This window comes from Alligator sinensis, unplaced genomic scaffold, assembly GCF_000455745.1.
Source record: "Alligator sinensis unplaced genomic scaffold, ASM45574v1 scaffold672_1, whole genome shotgun sequence".
Lineage (NCBI taxonomy): Eukaryota > Metazoa > Chordata > Crocodylia > Alligatoridae > Alligator > Alligator sinensis.
Genome location: NW_005842830.1, coordinates 371,474 through 382,097, shown reverse-complemented (window position 1 = coordinate 382,097; position 10,624 = coordinate 371,474). Strand labels below are relative to the sequence as shown.

General features: G+C 45.4%; 1 long non-coding RNA gene across 1 annotated transcript in view; it reads right to left on the bottom strand.

Annotated features, from left to right (window-relative positions):
* LOC112547961 overlaps positions 1–7,003 on the bottom strand; it is a 67,548-nt gene extending 60,545 nt beyond the window's left edge. The window contains exon 1 of the long non-coding RNA XR_003091747.1: positions 6,734–7,003. This is a non-coding gene — a long non-coding RNA (uncharacterized LOC112547961). The remainder of the gene's footprint in view (positions 1–6,733) is intronic.
* Positions 7,004–10,624: the final 3,621 nt, after the last annotated feature.

Genomic DNA, 10,624 nt, shown 5'->3' with positions numbered 1-10,624 from the left:
AGCAGGAACCATGGTGCGGGGAGGCAGAGGCTGTGGTGTGAGAGCTGCCGCCTGCTGCCCCCATGCTGTGCACACAGCTCTTGGCCAGGAACACAGCTAACCAGCGTGCAGGGGTGCCTTTTAAAGATGGCCTCCAGCTGCAGACAGATGCAGCTGGAGTCTCCAGGTCCCCCTGGTGGTGGCAGAGGCCTTGTTGCAGGAAGTGGGAGCAGTTTGCTGGTGGGAGCAGCAAATCTGCTCCCAGGTCCCTGCACACGTAGACAGCTGCCCGGGAGCATTTACTTGGAAGTAATTTACTCACAAGTAAATTGGTCCTGTATCAAATTCACATGTAGACACACCCAGCATATCCCACTTCCCAGGAGAGTGTTTGCTATGGTTAGGTATTTCCCAAACCAGGCTCTAACCCCAACTCTTGAAGGGCTCAGTGGACAGCTTAGATGAAGGATGGGTGCACCTACCTGTGTGCCCAACTGTGCAGTTGTTACTGTGCAGTCATTTAGTCATTGCGTTAGCATTTGACTGCGCAGTAACTGCCATTACTGTGCAGTCCCAGTGGCGCACGGGTCATTTCCAACCCTACTGCGCAATAGCATCGGCATCATGGTTCATGCCCACTGATGCTACATCACCATAGGGATGAGTTATGTCTCCATAGTGATAAGTTACATTGCTGTAGCTTGTTGCTACGTCACTGTAGCACCCCCAATATGTAGGTGCACCCAATATGTAGAAAAAGGAAGAGGGAGAGCTAAAAGGAGTGTGGTTCACTAAAATGGATACTGTTTAGGAGAGAGCCCCATGCACCCCAGTGGATTTTCTGTACCATGTTGGACCCAACCATCATGTTGGATAAAAAGCAATGCTATATAGTTTCGGTCCTGGAAGAAGCCGGGTCCAGGACCAGAACTAGAACCCCTGCCTATTCAGTACAGAAACCCAATCCATTTCACATGACATTACATACATACCTGGGCAATTGTGTTCCACTCCAGAACCAGCAGAGACATTGTGATGCTTTCTAAGCATGCTCAGAGGGGTGTGTAGTGTGATTGTAGCTATGCAAGTAGAAATAAAATATTCCTATCTCTCTGTAAGTGCCAAAAACTGCACTTGCTCAGCTCTGTAAGTGCTATGTAAGCACATAGAAGTGAAATAAGATTTGGCCCTACCAGTGACATGGTGCAAGGACTCTGTGTTGAAGTCCCTAAATCTATGGGCCTGGCACTTATTTCCTCTGAGATTGAGAAGCTCAGTGTGACCAAGACGCACACCTCCAGCTGGATTTGTGGCAGTGGTTACCTTTTCCCTCTAAGTGAACAGAAGAGTTCCAGATATCAGAGGCCTTGGAGCTTTGGATATTTTAGCCTCCTTCAGTCTTCAGTCATCATGAATATCATCTTACTGCTTGGCATATAAACAGTCCGTTTCTGAAGCATGAGAAAGTTAACATATTGTAATCATAATTTGGACATTACGGGCCAAATTTGTTTCAGATGCCAGTTCAGAGAGATCAGTGGAGTTGCAGAAGGCATAAAAGTTTTGGCTCTGTAAACCCAGCTATGCTATGTCTGCTTTAAATGAGAAAAGAGTTAATGTGAAAATAGATATATTAAACTACAACGGATAATGTAGGCTTTATCCATGCATTCATATATAAACTTTGTCATTTACCATTGCACAATAATGAGCCTTGTTTACACGCCAAAAGATTGCAGGGAATATATGTCAGTAATAAAAATAGAAATATTTCTTTTGCAACAGTCAAGTGATGGAATAAGGCATCACTGAACTGAGTAATCTTTTAAAACAAGACAAGACACAAAAAAATAAAGCCTCTTCAACATCCAGAATCTTCTTAGTAAATGGAACCCGTGTACGTTAATAGTGCCAGTTTTCAGGGACTAAACTCCTGAATGTGTACTGAAGTAGGGTATATATTAAATAAGAGAAACCTGTCAGATGTGGTTCTAGAATTCTCTTTAAAAACCAAACACACACTATCTTTGTCTAACATTTGTACACAAAAATGCTTATATGGAACTTAGCTCTTCCTGAATAAGGACTTTAGGATTTTGCTTGAAAAAAGTCCGTAGGTAAAATGCAAGGTGTACTTGCAAAAGGTGTACAAAAGGTGTAATGCAAAATGCAAGGTGCACTATTACAGTGCTTGAAGCAAATCTGAGTTGAAGTAAGTCTCCCCAGTCCTACTCCATATCTAGTGTTTGAGTATGCTGATGATAGGACACTTATGAAGCATCCTCTTCACGGGATGATTTTTTCCACCAGTTACAACTTGGGTTTCCCATCTCTATGCTGATAAGACTAAAGCTCCAGGAAATCCTAGGTCATTTTTTTTTTGGATCACATATATCAGCACATTTTCATCTATCCCTATGTTTATTTGAGAATTAAGTTGTTGGTAACATAGTAAACTAAATATTACTCATTGGAGTTTCACATTTCAAAGTCCAGCCACTATTGAATTTTATCCATGTGATAGATGTGTAAGAAATTTGTTTTCTGTTAAAAATGTACATTTTGGGCTCTGGTAGGGTACAGTTGTCTCTGCTTTTGCTTGCTTACAGTTCCTCTTTTTCTTCAAGCTTAGCATGTGGATTTCACTCAGAGTCACCAAACTCTTTCCTAGTACCTTCAGCCACAGTTCCTCTGGCTGAGCAGTCTGTTACAGAGCTTTGTGACCACTCTCCTGCTGCATTACTTACCCTTCTGTCTCCAAACAGCAATCCCAACATACATTCCCATTTAAAAGGTCAGTAACTTTCCCTGAATCAGAGGATAACTAGATTATATTTCCAGCAATCAAATATGGAAATAGCATTGCTCATCTCTTAAACTGTATTTCCAAGATACTACACTGAACTCCCAAGCATCCACATAACCACCAGTTTTAGCAAATAAGGCAAAGGCTTTGATGCACCCACTCTACAGCCACAACATTCCTTTTTTCTCTGCTATGCAGCACATGACATGTAAGGGCAGATTATGTTTTAAGCCTATGATGTGCAACCGGTCAACAATATATGGCCCACAGACTTAGGGCTGAGACAGGCAGGATTTCAGACACTTCTTTTTCTTGCATTGATAAGGCACCCACTAAGTGCGCTAGCCACTGTGAATCTCATTCCTGTCTGCCCAACTCTGTCCATGCATTGTGTATGGAATGTAGTCACCTAGCTCAAATATGTAAATCCCTTCCTACAAGCCAGTTGCCCAAGTCATAGGTGTATAAGTTTCCACAAGTCAAGTCACTAAAGAACCTAAGTTTCTCTAGGTGCAGAGGCATAATGTAGACTTCTGGCACCTGAGCTGGGGATGTGAGGGGATGCTGAGTGCTGGAGAACTGTGGGAAGAAGAAGGTACTGAGCACTTACCTCCTCAAGTAGAGGCTGCCACTGCTACTGCTGCTGCTACTGCCGCACTGGTACAAGCTTCTTGGAGGCTGGTGCTGTAGCAGTGTGGTGACCCCGGGGGCCACCATTCTGGTACTCCCTCTACATTGGCACTTGAAGCTAGTCCCCTGCTTGCCTACCCCTAGTTATGCTACTGTCCAAGTGACATGCACGTAACTACCCAATTACTCATGTCCTTGAATTCGTAATCAGGTCTTTGTTCCAAATTTGGCAGAGCATGGATTTCAAACCATGTCTTCCACCTCCTTGGAGAGGAGCCACACCAGCAACTAATAGCATTCTCTGACTCCTGAACCCTAAAATCATGACCTCATGGCTGACTCTTCCACTGTCGATTAAGTGGTAATTATACATGGTGACAACATCCAAAGCTGCAGAGCAGCATGTGAATAGTGTTCCTTTCCCGGAGAGTCAAAGATGCAGTAAGGCACAACCTTCCAGCTCCTGAAGTCTTGCCACTACCTCAGAATCTCCGTTTCTGTTTGAACAGAAAATGTGTGTCCTAGCAGTTGTGGTAGTGAAGCAAGATTTGAATACAGAAACTGGACCAACAGATACAGCTTTCATCTACCTGAGCATGCAGACAATTATAGGTCTGTAAAGTATGGACTGTACCCATATCATATATAGGGGGTGGGGACAAGAAATTCCCAGTGCTGCTGCTCTGCTTGATTGCATCAACATCACCCCAACAGAAGATGTTGTATGGAAGGAGAAGAGGAGCTCAAGAAACCCAACTCATTCAGACAGGTGCCTCCTACTAATGGGGGGATGGGAAGGAGAGGGGATGGGAGGCCCTGGTACTAATGGGGTAAAGGGTCCTCATGCTATTGCTCTTGTCTCTCTCAATTCCACAATGCCTTATGCCAGTGGAAGCCAACATTTTTGGCAGGTGAGCCACAGATTAACCCTACACTCTTCTCAAGTGTCACTTTAATCTCCTTCCCCTGCCCCATCTGCTGCTCTGCTTTCTGCTCCCCTTCCCTTTGCTTCCTGTCTGATGTTTTGCTTTGCTTTCTGCTTCCTGCCTTATCTGCTGCTCTGTTGCTTGTCACCTCCCCAATTTGTGGTGTGCAACATACACAGGTTGCCTGTGCTACTTGTGGCACCCACGCTACAGGTTAGCTGTCCCTGCTTTATGCTGTGTGGCATCTAGAGCAACATTTCTCAACCTGTGGATTGTGAACCAAAAGTGGGTCACAAGAATATATGAAAGGGAATTGAACAAACTTTAAAAATGAATTTTCCTTTAAAGAAAAAAACATGGGAAACTGGGGCTTTTCCTGCTTAGGGCTGGTGGGGGCAACAGGCCAAAAGTGAGGGGCACTGGGTAGGGACTGGCCATCGATGTTTACAAATGGGTCCTTGTACAAAAAAGGTTGAGAACCGCTGATCTAGAACATTAGATTGCCTTAAAGCAGTCCTTAAGAGTGATTCATAGTGATCTGCTTTGCACACTGTGAAACAGAAAGGTGAAACACTCCACCCCATGAAATGAAAGAATGCCATAGAACCACTGAACTAGGCAAAACACACTTGTGGTCTCCTTGGGTGCATCTACATGTGCATTTAAGCATAACTAAAGTCAATGTACATTAGACTAATATGCATTAAGCCATTTTTGGCATGTATCTACACGTGCAAAGATTTGGCACTAAAGTTAGTGCCAAGACCCTGCAGCCCTGCCATGTGATCCTAGCAGCTGGGCAGACCTGGCACTAAAGTTAGTGCCAGGTTGTGTCTACATGTGCATGCACTTTAAATAATTGCACCTGACTTTGATACCTACATTTACGGGTATCAAATGTAGGCACAATTAGCTTAATTTCACCATTTTTAATATGCATTAAGGGTGCGCACATGTAGACATGTACCTGTAATGTGCATTAAATCAGGCTAATGCATTTTAATGCATCTCATGTAGCCACTCCCCTTAAGACCTAACAATCAATCTGGTTTCTGGAAAATCATTTCATTACTTTTGAAGTTATGAAGGAATAAAGTCAGCATGTTTTCCACCCAAGTTATCATCGCTCACAAAAATATCTTTCAGCTCACATGCACATTATCTATTGTTCTTAATTTTGCTGTTCAGCAACCCAAAGCCTTGGAAGACCCAAAATCATATAACATTCACTGTAGGATCTAGCAACATGTCTAAGGACTGACTTATTCCCAGTCCTATGGAGAGTGATTTTTTTCCAGTGAGAAAAACATACTAAAAAATGTGAAACAGTTTTTACCTCCCCGTCATGCTTTCATACAGTCATAGAAAGTGTCAACCCAAATTGCCAAGGCCTAAGCAAGTTGTGTGTGAATGAAAAGGCTGTGATAAAAATGGATTTGAAGCTGTCACTAAAATAGACACTACAAGGACTCCCTCCTCACTAAAATACACACACACGCACACACACAAACAGAAAACAGCTCTTAAACAATTTCCTAGAATAAAGTCAAAAGACCAGCCTAGCAGCTTTTCTGCCACTGAGAAGAATGTTCCATAAACTATCGATTTAAGGACCAATAATTTCACTGAACCAGAAGAGGCAAAGTATCCATGGCTGGGCTTCCTCAAAATGAACTGCTTACCGTTATAATCTGAAACCTCAATTTGAAATGGACAGTAAACACAGCTGTCGATTTATCACAGCTTGGAACTCGTGCTCCCCTGAGTGGAAATTACCGGTCCTGTCACATGGGCAAGCGCATCAGGTTCCATACACCAGCTTGATCATTTCTGCAGCAGGGTTTTGGATCTACTCCTCACTAGCAACTGAACTAACATCAGAGCATGCGAGTCACTGGAAAAATCTGATTGGTTTACTGCAGGGTCGTGGAGGTAGAGGAGGCTATTCACAGAGCAGTAGGCACAGCTGCTCATTTGCCTAAGCACAAAGCAAGAACACAAGGTCTGTTACATTCCCAAGCAATCAAATAGCCCCATCCCTACAAAGTGAGCTGATGGGGATGCAGTATTTCAGCAGAACCCATCTGAAACAAACTACAGTGTTACTCGCTGCTTATAAAAGGCCCACCAGAGGAAGGTCCTGAACAGCCAGGGGTACAGTGTGCTTCTTGGGGTGCTCCTGGGGTTTGTTTGCTGAAATGGTGATATTTCCCACACCTGAGCTCAAAGGAAAGCACTGGAAGCCGCTGGGCTTCTGCAGGGAGATAGGTGGTTAGGAGCTGTGCAGTGATATGGCTGCCAAAAGTGCTGCTTTCCACAGCATCCTTTGCTCCCCCCAGGCTGCAGGAGTAGCCTTATATAAATCAGCGGGAATTTGGCAGTGCGATCTTACCTGGAGTCTAAATCCTTCCTTTCATCTCCTCCGCTGTGTGAATGCTCAGAATTTGACCTTGACAACCCGACTCCTGGGGTAGCAGTAATATTACACTCCGTCCAACACCCTCCCCCAGCGAGAGGGGGGAACTTCACAAATGGTGGCTGGCTCTCTTTCTTAACAGTGGGTTGTAAACAGTATTGCTCACAGATCCCATAAATCCACCTCTGGATCTCCTTCACTGTAGAGAATAACCCCTGGGTTGTCATGTAAGATGCTGCAGCTGAGGGGAGATCAACCAATATATAGCAGATGGCATACTTTCATGTGTTCATTAACCAAAGAGCTTGTTCTCAAAGGTACTGACCTCTGTTGTAACTCTGAAAATGCCTGTTAGCCAAACAGGGGTGTATATTACAGACATGTGATTTGTCAGTGTGGCACTGCATATTTGAAAGAAGGTCGCTTGCCAAGGTCAATACAGTGCAGAATGAAATGGGCATGTCCTACAGCTCAGCAGATTCCTAATTATCATTCAAAGGCCTGGGCTTGCATTAGACATAGAATGGTAGCAATGTCTCTGGTATAGCTTTTCATATTTGTTGCTCTGTAAGTCAAGAAGAATGATCTATACTGCAAATCATATACCTGAGTGGGTGGGTGGATTTTCACACATCCATGTGCAGAAGCCACTGGTAGATAAAAACACAGACTTTATTCTTTTCTTTTTTTCTGGAGGCGCTGAATGTGATAGCACCCAGAAAGTGCAAGAGAATTTACATTAAGACAAACTTGTAGCCTTTGGCATGCTTGCAGTGACATTCCCATGTAATAATGATTTGTAGTGCTGTAACTCCTTTCAAAGCACTTTAATGATTACTTAGGGCTTATTCATCAATGGAAACAATGTGAAAAGCTATTCCGAAAATACTCTTAAGTATGGACGTTCTTGTTTTGGAACCAGAGCCCACCTTAATCCTAATTAAATATCACAACTCCCTCCCAACTCCTCCTCCCCAAACACACATACCCTTTATCCTCAGTGGAGGATGCCCAAATTGAAACACAGAGGAGTGGTTTATCTCATGGTCAAGAGCCCAAGACTGCAAAATTTCACTTGTCTTCAGTGCACAGAGCACGTGTGGGATCATGCCCTAGCCCAGAGGTAGGCAAAATGTGGCCTGCGGGCTGGATGCGGCCTGCCAGGCCATTCTATCCCGCCCTCAGGGCCCCTAAAAAATTTAGAAATTGAATATTTATCTGCCCCTGGCTGCCAGTCATGTGGCCCTCAATGGCTTGCCAAAACTCTGTAGGTGGCCCTCCACCCGAAATAACTGCCTGGCCCTGCTCTAGCCAGTGGTGCAGCCATCTCCACAATTCCTATCAGCGTTGACCCTGAGAACTTACCTCCTGGTCATCAGTGGTTTTAGATTGTGTCCCTTGTATGCCTGGGGCTTCACAAATTGCAACTTGACTTGTTTTAATGGGAACCAGACTCTGTGCACATATACTCCTCATCCTCTGCTCTGCAACAGCCAATTGTTGTTTGTAGGAAGACCATGTCTCAGGAAGGAAATAGAGTGAGCACATCAGCTCATTCTAGAGAGGCCGCCAAAGTTTGGTGTCATTCACTACAAGCCCAAAGGCTTAGCGGTGAAACGCTCTCAATCCCAGTCCTCCAGGCCACCCATGGTTGACAAGGACATGAGTGCAACAAATGCAGCCTTCATCCCATCCTAGGGAAGCTTGCTCACCTCCCCACCAGGAGGTCTGTTACACCCTCTGTCCTCTTGGGTAGTTCCAGAGATCTAGTGAAGGCACCCCTCTCTCCTTTCTGAATTGGATAATAGCTCTTGGGTTATTCCTTGTGCCTGGCCACATTTCATGGTGGGGAATGATGGATAAAGTGACATAGAGAATGAAAGGTATTTGTTAAAAACAAATTATTTTTCAATCATTGACTTGTTGAAATGCACTACTAATATGGTAGTAATAATAATAATCAATAGACATTACTAATGGCATGAGTATTGCTAAATGTACTCTGGAGGTACGTGAAAGAAGACATGGTTTACAGCTTGTTCTTATTCGCTTGGCCAAGGTCTACTCTGTGACACCCATCATGTGGCCGAGAGTAGAGCTCTACAGGGCTGTGCTAAAACCAAAACCTGCACTTGACTTGCATGATCAGTTTGCTGGATCACTTCAGGTCCAAATCCAATAGCCTCCAATCAGTCCACGACCCAACAGAAGTAGGGGAGGGCTCTGTCAGGATAAGGACTGTAGGGTTGTAGAACTAGTCCCTGAAAGGAATGAAAAGCCTGCCAATGGGAGTGGGTCTAAACTATTGGTTTGCCTGACCCTACAAATCTGTACCATGGAAGTTACTGGGGCCACACACATATGGGATCTCTGAGCCCTCGGGCCTTTGTCCTGATCCTGCAAAACTGCATGCAGAAGCCACAGGTGGAGCTCATGAGTAGCCTCACTAGCCTTGAGCGCTTAGCGGTTAAGCATGTGGCTAAGTCTTTGCAGGAACAAAGACATTACAAACTTTAATCTGTAACCAGTGTGCTGATTTGTGCAGGAGACCAGAAACTTAGTCTCATGGTAAATACAAGGGACTCCTACCAGCACTGAAGGCAGCCAAGCAAAGGAAAGCAGCCAAGTTCTTCTGGGATAACATGTTTTATTGGGAGCAGGGACTTCAGCACAGCACTGGAATCAAACATGCTTTCAGCTTTTGACACTTTGTTTTTGAGACAACCCAGGGGGATGCTGAGGTGTTTAGAACAAAATGCATCCCCCTAAAGGGACTAGCAAAAATACAGTGCTGTTAGACAACACTGCTTCCCGCTCGCTGTCTGCTTGAGCTGCTGGAGGAAGACAGCCTCTCAAGTCACTTGGGAGTGGTTCCCCAGCTCCTAACTGTTGCAAAAAGCTGAAGAGCCTGTGTTTTAACCAGGAAGAAATGCTCAGAAAGGCATGCCACCTCTGAACATCTAAGAGCAGCAGCATTGCCGTGAAAGTGCTGCAGGGAACTCCCTTTTGCAACTGCCTGTTTCATGCTTGCGTGTGTGTATGTATGTATGTATGTGTGTGTGGGTGTGAGGGTATATGTGCATGTATGTGTATGTGCATGTAGGATTTGAATTATGGGGGAGCTTGGTGGGGCTGAGCCCCCCCATAGGAGACAAGACCCCCCCCCCCCGTAAGGTTTGAAAACCATAACCTTGTGGGGGCTCCAATTTTATTAGGACATTGTGATGGGCAGGGCAGCCCAATTTTTTGGCAGACAAAGAGTAAAAGTGTAATTCAAACCCTGTGTGCATGTATGTGTACCTATGTGTGTGGGCATGTACATGAACGATGCGTGCCCCCCAGAGGCTGAGGGGGCACAGCAACTGCCCACAGGCAGTGGTGACGGTGGCGGTGGGGGCATGGTGGTGGCGAGGGGGGAGCTCCTGCAGGCGGGCACAGACACTGCTGGTAGAGAAGCCGGGAGGGGGTGGCGAGCGATGACCATGCACAGGTGTTGCCAGCAGCATCAGCAGCGCTTTTCTCGGGGCTGCACATGCACCTGCGTGCACTCCCTATGCGTTGCCAATGTGTATGTATGTGTGTGCATGTACATGTATGTATATTCGTGCTTGTGTGTACGTATGTATGTATGCGTGTGCATGAAAGTTTGTGGACATATACATATATATATATGTATGTATGTATGTATGTATGTATGTGTGCGCGTGTGGACCAAGCCAAGTCCCCAGATAACACAGCAGCGCAAACCCAAGGAACTCAGAGCGCCGGGAGGTGCCGGGAGGTGCTGGCCACAGGCCCGCAGGGCGGCAGAGCACGCCCGAGGCCAGGGCCGGGCTCCGGCCAGGCGGAGCGAGGCAGGGGCGGGGC